Below are 9,822 nucleotides of genomic sequence, written 5' to 3'. Positions count from 1 at the left end.
TTTTTATTTGATCTTCCTTTTTCAGGGGGATTTGGTGGAAACCGGAATAAGCATCCAAGAACGACAACAGTTCACAACCTGCAGTGGAATCAATCACTTGATCGATCCGCGGTAACGGGAAAGGGTCTTTTGGGCAAGCTTTGTTCAAGTTGGTGTAGTCGATGCACATGCGCCACACCTTTGGAGCTTTTGCTTCCAGGTTCTCTTCTTTCTTCTTTTCGACCAGTACCGGATTGGCTAGCCACTCAGTGTGCAGTACTTCCACGATGAAACCGGCAACCAGTAACTTTGTCACCTCTTCTCCAATGATCTTTCTCCTGTCTTCAGCAAACCGGTGCAGCGGCTGCCTTACCGGCTTCGCATCTTTCCGGACATTCAATGAGTGCTCAGCCAGCTCCCTCGGAACACCTACCAAGTCATCAGTAGACCAGGCAAAGATATTCCGATTCTCACGGAGGAAGCTGACGAGCACGCTTTCCTATGCTTCATTCATGCCGGCACCGATACGAACGGTGCGCTCAGGGTAAGCCGGGTCCAGCACAATGTCCTTTGTTTCTTTTGTCGGCTTGAATGCCGGTGTGCCCAGGTTTGGACTCATTGCCGCTAAGCCCAGCTGTGAGGACTGAGCCAGCGCAACCGCAGTTTGCATCCTCCTCTTTTCCTCTGCGATCACCGGCGATTCTGCTAGGTTTGATCCGGCGGAAGCTGTTTCCAGTGAGACTTTGTAGTTTCCCACCACAGTTAAGGGTCCACGAGGTGCCGGCATCTTCATCTTGAGATACGCCGTGTGAGTTGAGGCCATGAAAGCAGCCAATGCCGGTCTCCCCAGCAATGCATGGTAAGGACTATCTAAGTCCACCACCTCAAACTCAAGGTTTTCGACCCGGCAATTGTCACGTCCTCCAAACGACACATCCACCCTGACTTTTCCAACCGGTGCACAAGACAAGCCCGGAACGATTCCGTGGAAAGTCGTGCGAGTTGGCTGAAGCATGTTTTCTGTTATGCCCAGCATGTTCATGGTGTGCCGGTACATGATGTTTATGCTGCTGCCATTGTCTATCAGCATCTTGCTGAACTTGACTCGAGAGTTTGGCCCTTGCATGATTGGGTCCAAGACAAGAGCATAGCCACCCGAGTTAGGCATGATCTTAGGGTGATCCTTGAACGACCACGAGATCTCTTGATCTGACCACAGCATGTATTTTGGTATTGCCGGCATCACCGCGTTCACTTCCATGGAACGGCGATGTAGGCTCTGTCTGTCAGTTGGCTCAGTGACGAACACAACGCAACACATATCTGGGTCATGGTAAACATTCCGGCCCAAAGGTGCCGGTGGAGGCGGTTGGCCATTGCCTTCTCCCACCTGGTTAACCTGCTGGTACTGCTGCCGGTTCGGCTGAGGCTGTACCGGCAAAGCGTTTGCTCTGGTAAGCGGTGGTGGTGGTGGTAGCTGTTGTTGCCGCAGCATGTCTTGCGGTGGTTGTGCATCTTTTACCGCTCCTTTTTGCATCAAGTACTTGGTCCAGGTACAATCCTTCGTCAGATGATTTGACGGGTGAGCCGGATTCGGTGTGTGCCACCGGCAAGGTTGATCCATAGCAGCTTCCATGGTGTATTTCGCGGGTTCTTGCTAGTTCTTTTTCTGGCCCCAGGGTTTCTTTTCGACCCACTGTTTCTTAGGACCCGCCCATGGCTGCGATCCGGTTCTCTGTCTCTGACTGCCGCTGGCCTCAGAGTTATCTTGCACAGCAGCAACTTGCTGTGGACCATACCTTCGATCCGGGAAATCTTCCCTTCTTTTGTTGTTCCGGTTATCCCGGTGTTGCTCTTGGCGCTGCTGAGGCGGGTTTGACTGCTCCGGCTCAGGTTGTACCGCCAGCTGTGTTGGGTCTCCCAACGCATAGCTATCCGCCACACGAATCATCTCTGCCAACGTTGTCGGCATGCTTCGCTGCAGCTTTTGCCACAACGGTGAACCTCTTCTGCACCCACTGCTAAACCAGGCAATGGCTTGCGCCTCTATCACCCCTTCACAGGAGTTCCTTGTGGTGTTCCACCGGGCCAGATAATCCCGGTCTGTTTCATTTGGGCGCTGCACACACAGAGCGAGCTGTTGCGGCCTGTTTGGCCTCCGGTATGTGCTGCTGAAGTTACTCAAAAAAGCTTCCTCAAAATCCAGCCAGCCATTTATGCTTCCTGCCGGCAAGTTGTTTAGCCAGATTCTTGCCGGTCCCACTAAGAATGATGGTATGATTCTTACGGCCCAACGCCGGTTTCCTCCTCCAGCTACGGTTCCTCCGCCGCCAGCGACGTATACCGTGGTCACATAATCCGCGAGCCAGTCTTCCGGTTTAGTAGTGCCATCATATGTTTTTGTGTCACGCGGCAACTGAAAGTTGCGAACCGGTGGTCCTTCTTTCATGATTCTTGGACCAAAACACTTTGGGCCTAGAGGTCCTTCTGCCTCGATCATCTCTGACAAGTATACTCTGTCCAGACGGTGCCTCGCATCCCGTTCTGGCAGGTATCTTTCTCCCAAGCGCTCTCCCAATGGGTTCCGGTATGCTGCCGGTCTTGCTGAATCGACCTCGTCTTCATGTTCCGGTATCGCGGCCCTTGCCTGCCGATATCTTGGAGGATCTATCTCCTCCTCATCGTACGCTGCCCTTGCAGCTCGATAATTTTGCCCAATTTCGTGTTTACCGGCATGATTGTTTCCGGCATAGCCTCCTATGGCGTAGCCTCTGTCTACCCCTTGCCTCTTTCTACCGGCATCGTGTTGCCCGGCTTGTTGTTTTCTGGCAAGAACCGGATCATACACAGTCATCTGCTGCGCATTCAACTCTTTTTCTCTTCTTCTGTCCGGATGGGGGGACGAAGCCTGCCCATGGGACTTGCTACCTGCATTCTTTGTTGAACGCGCGGATTTTGAAGCCACATCCTTGTTCAGCTTAGCAAGCTGTTCAGCGTTTTGCTGCTCGATAGTCTCAAGCAGCTCCCGAACACGCTCTTGTTGTTTTGCCAAAGCGTCCCCGGAAAGCGATTCACACAGCTCTACAACAGCTTTAGCAGCTTTTATAGTTTTATCCGGGCTACTGTACTTAGGTTTCTCTACAATGCTTACAGATGCAGAGGTGCCTTTGCCGGTAAGAATTTCTTTGCGCAGATCCTGATCTAGATTGCGAGCCTTAAGCCGGTTCTCCGGTATCCTAGCAGCATGAGCGCTAACAGAAGCAAAGCCATGGGCAGCGTTATACTCACGTACAGTTAGGTTCAGCTCGCGCTGCGCCCTGACGACGTCCTTGCCGCTCTCGAGTATCTTCCGGCGCTGCACCTCCAGCTCCGCCTGAGCCGCTGCCGGATCGATATTCTGCGCGATGGGGGTGGCGAGGACGTTCATCGCCGCTTGGAGTGGCGTTTCCGGTGGTGCGGATGATGCTCCTGCAGCGCCTGCGTCGCGCTCCAGCGGACGCTTGGCCGCACGGGTTGAAACCGCACGCCCAGCGCCTTCTTCCTCAGCTCCCTTGCCGGCGTCGACCGCGCCTGCCATCATCACCTCCACGCTGCCAGGAGCGCGGCCAGCATGTAGCCATCTTGGCGGATCCGGCGCCACCAGCACCGGCGAGGGGCACTGGCGCACAGGGACGGTGCCAAAGTAGATGCGGTGGCTGCCGAACTCGATGATGCGGCCGTTCTTGGGGAAGATGCCGCCGTTGGCGAAGCAGCCCGCGTTGTCGTTGATGAAGTCCATGGCGTAGATGCGCTGCACCAGCGCGGACACCGTACGCTGGCCGGCGACGTCGAGGATGCCCGCCCAAATGTGAACTCCAGCAAGCGCCACTTCATGCCCCACGGTGGGCGCCAACTGTCGTCGTGGCGAACGAGCAGATGCCATGGGATGGCTTGAGTTGGGGCCGAATGGGCACAAGAGGATTCGGGGGAGGGTTTGTGATTAGATGGGATGAACTTCCGGATGCTTTCCTCAAGAACACAGCCAAAGGCAGGGATACAAGAAGAAACACAAGAGGAAGAACTCTGCTCTAGATCACTATCTTCGTTGATCTCAACATGATTACATGTTTTCGGATACAAGGTTCCTCTAGGGATCGACCATCCCGGATACGGGTGTGCCCCCTCTCCTTATATAGGGGAGAGGGTGGCTTACAGAGCAAGAAACCCTAATGGCATCTTTGACTGGACAAACTACTTTACAAAGTAACTTTAATCATAGATGACGCCGGGGTCTTCTTTAATCAGGGAGGCTGACATCCTCCGGCTTCTTTCAGCGTCATCCCTCTCTTTGGCGCCAGGGCTTCGATTAAAGCCACTTTGCTTAGCTCATCCTTGTCCTCTAGCTCTGAAGAGAATCTTTGACCAGTCCTGCCGACATGCTCTTCTTTCCGGTAGCCCGGTATCTTTTTTATCCGGTTCCGGTATACCCCTCTGGGGATACCGGCATGGCTTTTACTTAGCCAAACTCTTATCTTTGAACTTCGGTAAAACATTAAACCGGTATCTTGATGGCTCAAACCATCCGGTTTGGCATGCCTTTGGCATACCGGGGGTCATCCCCCCAACAATATGTGCGAGTACAAGGACAGAACCACATGTCCGGTGTGCGGCCACAGACGGTACAAGGTTGGGAACAAGAAGGTACCTCGAAAAGTGGTATGGTACTTTCCTATCAGTCCCAGTCTGCAGCGGTATTTCGTGGACCCTAAGGAAGCAAAGCTCATGCAATGGCACGCGGAAAGGCAGAAGCCCGAAGAAGATCCGGAGATGGGCTATGTGCTGACACACCCTTCAGACGCTGGACATTGGGAAGCATTGGACATCGCCTTCCCTGCTAGGTTCGGGGGCGACGGAAGGAACATCAGGCTGGGTATGAGCACTGATGGACTCAATCCGTTCGGCAACCAGAGTAGCACGCATAGCACCTGGCCTGTGTTGTATAGCCTTACAACCTACCCCCCTGGTTGTGCACCAAGCAAAGGTACATACACCTGAGTATTCTCATTCAGGGGCCGAAACAACCAGGTGTCGACATGCATTTGTATCTCGGGCTGCTGAAAGAGGAGTTAGACACGTTGTGGAAGACGCCACCCCGTATGTGGGACGCCTAAACTAGAATTTATTTCGATATGAGAGCCGCGTTGATCACAACGGTCACGGACTATCCTGGTTACGCATATGTATCTGCCCAGGTCGGCCACGGGATCAACGGCTGTGTGAAGTGCATGGACGAGACCCCGCATCTACAGCTACCAAGGGATCCAGGGTCCTCGAAAACCGTGCACCCAGGTGCTCGAAGGTGGCTTCGCTTGGATCACCCGTGGAGAAAACGCGGTGACCTGTTCAATGGTAAAGATGAGCCCGATGGACCCCCACGCCCGAGGAGCGGTGCAGAAATCGATGATCTTCTGAAAAATTGGAAGGAGTGCCCAGTGATACGTCTCTAACGTATCGATAATTTCTGATGTTCCATGCTTGTTTTATGACAATACCTACATGTTTTGTTCACACTTTATGATGATTTTATGCATTTTCCGGAACTAACCTATTGACGAGATACCGAAGTGCCAGTTCCTGTTTTCTGCTGTTTTTGGTTTCAGAAATCCTAGTAAGGAAATATTCTCGGAATTGAACGAAATCAACGCCCAGTATCTTATATTTCAAGGAAGCTTCCAGAGCACCGAAGAGGGGCCAGAGGAGAGGCCCAGGGCCACCACACACGGTGGCGGCGCGGCCCAAGGGGGGCGCGCCCCCTGTTGTCTGGCTGCCTCGTCAGCCCTCCGACTCCGACTCTTCGCCTATAAGAAGCCTCCTGACCTAAAAACTTCGAACGAATAAGCCACGGTACGAGAAACCTTCCAGAGCCACCGCCATCGCGAAGCCAAGATCTGGGGGACAGAAGTCTCTGTTCCGGCACGCCGCCGGGATGGGGAAGTGCCCCCGGAAGGCATCTCCATCGACATCACCGCCATCTTCATCACCACTGCTGTCTCCCATGAGGAGGGAGTAGTTCTCCCTCGAGGCTAAGGGCTGTACCGGTAGCTATGTGGTTAATCTCTCTCCCATGTACTTCAATACAATGATCTCATGAGCTGCCTTACATGATTGAGATTCATATGATGAGCTTTGTATCACTATTAATCTAAGTGCTACTCTAGTGATGTTATTAAAGTACTCTATTCCTCCTCCATGATGTAATGGTGACAATGTGTGCATCATGTAGTACTTGGCGTAGTTTATGATTGTGATCTCTTGTAGATTATGAAGTTAACTATTACTATGATAGTATTGATGTGATATATTCCTCCTTTCATAGCCTGATGGTGACAGTGTGCATGCTATGTTAGTACTCGGTATAATTGCGTTGGTCTATCATGCACTCTAAGGTCATTTAAATATGAACATCGAATGTTGTGGAGCTTGTTAACTCCGGCATTGAGGTGCTCTTGTAGCCCTACACAATTAATGGTGTTCATCATCCAACAATAGAGTGTAGAGTTGTTTTATTATGTGATCAATGTTGAGAGTGTCCACTAGTGAAAGTATGATCCCTAGGCCTTGTTTCCAAATACTGCAATCATCGCTTATTTACTGTTTTACTGCATCTTTACTTCCTGCGATATTACTACCATCAACTGCACGCCAGCAAGCTATTTTCTGGCGCCGTTACTACTGCTCATACTCATTCATACCACTTGTATTTCACTATCTCTTCGCCGAACTAGTGCACCTATACATCTAACAAGTGTATTAGGTGTGTTGGGGACACAAGAGACTTCTTGTATCGTGATTGCAGGGTTGCTTGAGAGGGATATCTTTGACCTCTTACTCCCTGAGTTCGATAAAACCTTGGGTGATCCACTTAAGGGAAAACTTGCTGTTATTCTACAAACCTCTGCTCTTGGAGGCCCAACACTGTCTACAGGAAAAGAAGCCAACAGTAGACAGCACCCAGCGCCGGGAAAGAAGCGACCAAAGCCAGAGCCGCTGCTCGGTGTATGGAAAGCGAGGTCTGTTTTCCACGACTTGGAGTACTGGAAGGTCCTCCACATGCCCCACAGCCTCGATGTCATGCACATTACAAAGAACGTTACCGAGAGTCTGCTTGGTACTCTTTGCAAATCATATAAGTCCAAGGATGGACCGAAAGCAAGATACGATCTGAAACATTTTGGCATCAGGAAAGATCTTCAAGCCCCCGATACTGACGACGACGATGATGAGAATGATGATCAGACGGAAGGGACTCAACGTCTCCACAAAAGGGCTAAGAAGAACGCGGTGCTGCTTCCCGCTGCCTGCTTCACAACGAGTCCGGAGGAGCTCAAGCAGTTTTTCAGGTGCCTCCTAGGAGTGAAAGTTCCTCACGGTTACTCGGGGAATATAAGCAGATATCTGGACGTAGCGAAGAAGAGCTTCACCGGGATGAAGTCTCACGATTCCCACGTGCTCATGACGCAGATACTTCCCGTTGCAATCCGAGGCATAATGGACGAGCACGTCCGTGATACGCTGTTTGGCCTTTGCAACTTTTTTGATGTTATCACCAGGAAGTCGATAGGCGTGAGGCAGCTCAAGATGCTACAGGATGAGATCGTGGTGATACTATGTGAGCTCGAGATTTACTTCTCGCCCGCATTTTGTGATATATGCGTCCATCTCCTTCTCCAGGTCGTTGAAGACATCAAGCAGCTCGGCCCGACGTTCCTCCACAAAATGATGCCTTTCGAAAGGCAGAACGGTGTCATGAAAGGATACGTTCGCAATAGGGCCCGTCTAGATGCAAGCATGGCCAAGGGGTTTCTAACCTACGAGTGCATCTCCTTCTGCCAGAATTATCTAAGCACCAAGGACGACGAGGATCATGTTGGTCTACCCCCCAGGACGCACCTCGGCAGGCTGGCTGGAGTCGGTCACCGCGAGGGCTACCGCTCAGTCCATGTCGACATTGCCAATCGATGCGACGACTTTGACAGGGCTCACCGGGTCGCGCTACAACACTTAAAACTGATCAAACCTTTCGTGCAAGAGCACAAAAGCATGATCGAGCAGAATTACATCGATATGGGCCGGCCGAGGAAGATGGGTGACGTAACCAAAGAGCACAACTCCATCTTCACGCGTTGGTTCAAGCAAACTCAACTGGTTGAAGCACGGAGAAAAAGGCCTTCTACCGAAGATGAAAAAATCATATACACCTTATCACAGAGCCCCGGGCATAACGTAAGGACCTATCAGGGGTACGACATCAACGGTTACAGATTCTACACCGAGGAAAAGGACAGAAATAGTGAAAATCAAAACTCAGGAGTAACTATGCTGTCATACGCCGATGACAAGACTAATGTCAAGGAAAGATTTTTTGGAAGGATCGAGGAGATATGGGAGCTCAATTACTGTGGAGAGACGGTGCCAATGTTTCGTGTGAGATGGGCCAAGAAGGTCGAAAAAGAAGGCCGATATTTCACCACCATGGTTATACCCGATGCAAAATCGAAGAACGCATCCGCGAAAAATGAGCCATGGGTACTCGGTAGCCAAGTTGACCAATGCTTCTTCATCACCGATCCGTCGAGGCCTAGCCGTGTTGTCGTGAGGAGGGGCAAGAGGAGCATCATAGGAATGCAAGGAGACACCAACGAGGAAGACTTGGACAAGAACGGTGACCCGAAGATCGAGGAGGAATTCGACAGGCACTTCGACATGCCTACTACTAGTAAAGTAAGAAGGAAGACCTCCCTACCCTCTAAAGGTTGTCCGTTCACGCGAAGAAATCTCAAGGTGGCCGGCATAAAGTATTCAACCGCCAACAACCGAAAGGGCAAGAAGATTGCGAAGAGACGCTAGCTAGAGCTCGAAGCCGGGACGAAGAAGATCTTTTTTTGGTGTGTGTGTGTGACAAGTACATGCATGTGTGTGTGAGAGAGACAAGAACATGTGTGTGTGAGACAAGTAATTTGTAATTGAAAATCCCTAGTAATTATTAAATGTTGTGTTCTTTCTTGAAAATGTAAGAAAAAGTAGGGGCAGCCAGGGTTCGAACCTGGGTTACCCAAGCCTACCAGTGGGCTTAACCACTGGTCTAATGTTGTGTTTCTGACAGAACACAACATTAGCCCAGTTTGTTTACCAAGTGTAAATATTCTTTGGCGCACCTAGTACTGCATGCGCCATAGAATTCCTTAATTCTGTGGCGCATGTCCCACTTGGTGCGCCACAGAATTAAGGAATTCTATGGCGCATGCCAACTTTGGTGCGCCACGGAATATTTACACTTGGTGAATTAGTCGTGAACCCTTTTCTTCCCCACCCTTCCCAGTTCTTCACGCACGAACCCTAACTATCACCGTCGCCACCGCCTAGCGCCATCGCCACCGCCTAGCACCACCACCACCGCCTAGCGCCACCGCCACCGCCTAGCGCCGCTGCCGCCGAGGAGGAGGAGGGCACCCCACCAACCACCATCGCAGCCGAGGAGGGAGGAGGACGCCCCGCCAACCACCACCGCCGCCGAGCAGAAGGAGGAGGACGCCCCGCCAACCACCACCGCTTCCAAGCAGGAGGAGGAGAGGAGGAGGGCACCCCGCCAACCGTCGGTGAGATCTCCTCTCGCCTCTCCTCTCCCCTCCGCTGTGCCTCCCTCCCCAGTGCCCCCCTACGCTGTGCCTCTCCTCTCCACTGGAATCCTTCCAATATGTTGCTTCTCTGGTTGAATTGCTTCTCTAGTTCTTCCCCTTTCAGTTACTTGCTATTGTTGAATTTATGCAGTGGTTGTTGTAATGCAAAAATTACAAATTTCTAATA

The sequence above is a fragment of the Lolium perenne genome, chromosome 7 (assembly GCF_019359855.2).
Source record: "Lolium perenne isolate Kyuss_39 chromosome 7, Kyuss_2.0, whole genome shotgun sequence".
NCBI classification, from domain to species: domain Eukaryota; kingdom Viridiplantae; phylum Streptophyta; class Magnoliopsida; order Poales; family Poaceae; genus Lolium; species Lolium perenne.
This window is presented reverse-complemented; position numbering follows the sequence as displayed.